Source organism: Cnephaeus nilssonii (assembly GCF_951640355.1).
Source record: "Cnephaeus nilssonii genome assembly, chromosome: 9".
In the NCBI taxonomy this organism is placed as follows: Eukaryota; Metazoa; Chordata; class Mammalia; order Chiroptera; family Vespertilionidae; genus Cnephaeus; species Cnephaeus nilssonii.
This window is the reverse complement of record NC_137080.1, coordinates 73,731,872-73,736,476: the sequence shown is the minus strand read 5'-3', so window position 1 is coordinate 73,736,476 and position 4,605 is coordinate 73,731,872. Positions and strand designations below refer to the sequence as shown.

Genomic DNA, 4,605 nt, shown 5'->3' with positions numbered 1-4,605 from the left:
TTCTTGCCTGCATGGTTTCTGAGGAGAAGTCAGATGTAATTCTTATATTTGCTGCTATATAGGTAAAGTGTTTTTCCCCCACTGGCTTTCATCAGGATTTTTCCTTAATCTTTGATTTTCTATAGTTTGAAAATAAAACTGTGTTTTTGTTGTTTGTTTGTTTGTTTACTTCATTTATCCTGAGTAGTGTGCTCTGACACCTTCTGGATCTGTGGTTTGGTGCCTGACATTAATTTGGGGAAATTTTTAGTCATTTTGGATTCAAATGTTTCTTCTCATTCCTTATTTGTTCCTTTCTCTCTTCTTCTGGTATTCCTATATGCATATATTGTACCTTTTATAGTTTTCCCACAGTTCTTGGATATTCTGTTGTAGTTTTATTTCAGTATTTGTTATCTTGGCTCTTTTGTTTTTGAGCATTTTACTGATATATCCTGCTCTGAGATTCTATCCTCAGCTATGTCCAGTCTACTAAAAAGCCCATTGAAGTCACTCTTCATTCCTGTTATAGTGTTACTGTCATTTTAATCTCTATGATTTCTTTTTGGTTCTTTCTTAAAATTTCCATCTTTCAGCCTACATTGTCTTCTTGTTCTTACTTTCTTTCTACTTTATCCATTAGAGCTCTTAGTATATTAATCATAGTTGTTTTAAATTCCCAATATGATTATTCCAGCACCTCCTACCATACCTGAGTCTGATTCTTATTCTATATTTTCAAATTGTGTTTTCTTTCTTTTGCTACATCTTATATTTCTTTCTTTATAGTTTAGTACAATGTGCTGGGTAAATGAAACTGTTGTAAACAGGCCTTTAGTAATGTGGTGATGAGATGTGGGAGAAGCGGAAGTGTTCCATAGTCTGAGAATTAGGTGTCAGTGTTATGTTTGCTTGGATTATGAGTCCTGATAGATCCTCCCTTCCCCCAACTGATGGACGGAGTATGACGTAAACTCCACCTGTAGCTGGACATTCCTGAACACCTTATATGGACTGTACATTGAACCACTAATCAGCACCTGCCATATACCCTAAACCCCCAATTCCTAAATCCCTAGGCCCCTAACCATGTACCTTACCAATCAGTGTGTGCTGAGTGCCCTAAGCCCCGTCCCCTCTTTTCCTCCCCTTAAAAGGCACTCTCACCCCGGCACTCTCACTCTCTCTTCTCTTTCCCCCTCTGGAAGGCGGCCGGCAGGGTGATCGCCAATAAAGCCTGTGTCCTGGTATCCCATGGTCTCCAGCCCTCTGTTTCATCTTTCAAGTCCAATCTGATATCTCATGCAAAAACTGCAGAAAATGTAATCTTAAATTATTTTGGAGCACAAATTCATGTCAAAATGCTGTTTTGATAGTATTTCTATCAATTCTGATTCCCAATCTAGCAATATTTCATTCCTTTCCCATTAATTGCTTTGTTATGGACAATTTTTAAAATTGTGCATAATAATTTCTCTTACATTTGAATGATTGCCAAATATATAGAATTTTATTCTATGTCTCTCAATCTGCTTTCATTCCTTGAAATGAATTCCTTTCTACTGATCTCTCTATGATTTTTTTTAAATTATGGCCTATTTTAAATACACAGTGTAAACAGCTTTTGTTAGAACTGGAAATTATGCTTCCCAATCCCAGCTTTTCTCTATTTCTGCTTTCAATTAAAGATAGATTTCACTCCATTGTTGGCCATATTATTCGATGCCGTATATAAAATCTAATTTGCATATACTGAAACATTAGAAGCACACCAGAGGCACTCTTTAGTTATTTAAATTCTAAAATTATTCCCTTATCCCACATCTGGTGGAATCATGTAATGTTCACTTTTTTTCACCCTCTGAAATTCCCCTGTGAGCTGTTAGCGTTAGATGAAATCATCCTCAAAGGCTTTGAAAAGAACTCTATTAAGAGTCATACCTCTAGCATCATGCTTTCTTATTTTATTCACACATAAAAAGTCCATATTCACATGAACAAGCTTTACTTATTTCTACAAGCATAATGGCATTATATTTATACTTAAGAAAGTAAGAGCAATGATTTCTTTGGAATTCATATTCTCTATCACATGTGTGCGCGCGCACGCACACACACACATATCCAAGACCTTGTATATATTCTACTTTGGTTATGACCTCTATGGTTGTACAAAGCAGAAACCCAATATAAACTAGTTTTCAACAATTGAAAATTCATTGGTTCATAGAATGTCCAAGGACAGATTTTTCAGGCATTGATGGACCTAGGGTCTCTAGCAACAAGTAACATCATCAGATTTCAATCTCAATTTTTCTGTGTCCTTTTCTTCATTCGTTTACAAGTATTTGCCTACATGGGGGCAGCATGGACACCAGCCTCTTTGACCTTACAGCCTCCCAGCTTAGTGGCCATATTAAGAAAGATTATATCTTCCTGAAGAGCTCCAATGAAAGTTTTAGGTGCTGTGTTGAACTGGTTTGGATCAGGTAATCATCCCTGAACCAACCACAGCAGTCAGAGGGTGAATCCTATATTTTAACCTGGCTGAATCATGTGCATCTTCCAGACCTAGGCCCATTCAAACACTTGGTCAGAGAGTGGGAGGGCGTAGTTCCCAATGGAAAATTAAACTGATTGCCAGAATATGGTGGTATATTACAGACAGATACACAAGATAAATATCTACTACACTCCTTAGAAAGTTTGGAAAATCAAACCACATTTGACTCAGCCTTCTTAACCACTGTGCTTAAAGAAACCAAATGATTCAGTCATTGAATCAGGTCAGTGAAAAACATTTAAAAACTTGTACTGTGTTGAAATATAGAGACTCCAAGTATTTCTCATTTTAAACAGTATATTGTCATCATATATTCCAATGTAGTAGCTCGCTGTAGTCATCATAATGATAAGAAGGTTGGCACCAATGAAAAAGAAGGGTTAATAATTCCAATCAAAGAAACATATTTATTTCATCTACCTTACAAAAGTCCACTAAAATAAGTTTTTTAAATTAGAGTTTATTCTTCATTTTAACTTTTAAAACACTACTATACTTGAATATTGAAACAAAAACTCCAGTAAGTAGTGAGCATATTATGATTACAGTCCTTCACTCATTCAGTACTGTATATATAATGCCAGCAGTGAGTGTTATTCACTGGCCCCATTAAGAAGTCTGACACTGACCACCACCCCTAGGATAATGTTCATCATTATCATATGCCTCTCCATTGTAATGGAGCCATCTTTCTTGATTTGGATCAAAGTCCACCAGTTTCCACCTGGTCCATTTCATCAGTCTCTTCTGCTTCCTTCCATTCAGGTAGGAGTTTTTCCAGCAAAGAGAGTTTATCAGGTGAAAGAAAGCCATTCTCAGGCAAGTTTACCTTAAATTCGATGATTAGGCGACCCTTTTCATATGGTCTATGATAAATTGGCATGCCTTCATTTAATACACACTTATATCTCCATGCTTGACAATCTGACCTGGATGAGAGGTGATGACTATGGTTCGGTTGTCAAGAGTAGCTATTGGCTTTTGGAAGCCACACAATGCTTCAACCAGCTGTATGTCCATACACATGAAAAGGTCTTCTCTTCATTGAGTAACAACAGCATGGTCCTTCTGATCTAAAACAATGATAATATCTCCTGGCTCCAGTCCTGGTTCTTGGTCTCCTTCACCATGGAATGTTATCTTCTGGCCATCTTTCATGCCTTTATCAATATGAACTTCTAGAATCTTCTTCACTCAAACTATCTTCCTTCTGTTGCACTTTTACATCTATCTTTAGGACTGATCCATTCCCCGTGGCCCTGGCACTCCATGCACACAGACTGAATTTACTGAACCATTCCAGGTCGTATCTAATGAATTCTTACTTGCATTTCAAAACCTTGGCAATTGGGACTCTACTGCTCCTTTCTTACCACCTCAGCCTTCGCATGTGTCACAAATCACATTCTTTTGCAGAGCTAGTTTTCTTGTTGCACCATTATATTAGTCTTTTAAGGTTACAGAGAGCTGATGCACAATGTTTTTACCTCTCCTTTCTCTCTGCATCCTTCCTCTTCCTCCGAAAAACATATCAAAGATGCCCATGGGGGAACCAAAACCACTACACACTCCACCTTCCTTAATTGCTTGTTCTCCTCCTTTGTCATATAATTCCCTTTTCGTTGCATCAGAGAGCACTTCGTAAGCTTAAGAAATATGTTTAACCTTTTCTTCATTTGGATTCTTATCTTTTCAATTCTTCCTGGGTGGCATTGGGTTAACTCCCAAAACATCATAGTAAATGGTTTCTTTCACCATTTTTGACAGCCAGTGAGCAAGCTGAGGCAGGTGTGGAGGAGCAGGAGAGAGCACGTTGCTGCGCACAGCTCAGGTAGCCGCCGCTCCTCGCTTCTCCACCTCTCACGTAATGTTCTGGAAAGTTCCCAAAATGACAGTTTTGTTTTGTTTTAAATTAAGCATAAACCTGGCAGTGCAAAAAGAATTATAGAAGAGATGACAGCAAAAAAGATTTTGAAAGCTGGAAAGCTGATGAACAAGACTTGTGAAATGTAAAAGGGGATGTGACCCAGAAGCAAGTACTAGTAAAAAGCTGAATTGATGAG

The 4,605-nt window shown here is 37.7% G+C and overlaps 1 pseudogene across 1 annotated transcript; it reads right to left on the bottom strand.

Annotated features, from left to right (window-relative positions):
- Positions 1–3,151: 3,151 nt before the first annotated feature.
- LOC307105547 (dnaJ homolog subfamily A member 1-like) lies at positions 3,152–4,383 on the bottom strand (annotated as a pseudogene). The gene has a single exon. The product of its transcript is annotated as a dnaJ homolog subfamily A member 1-like (transcript).
- Positions 4,384–4,605: the final 222 nt, after the last annotated feature.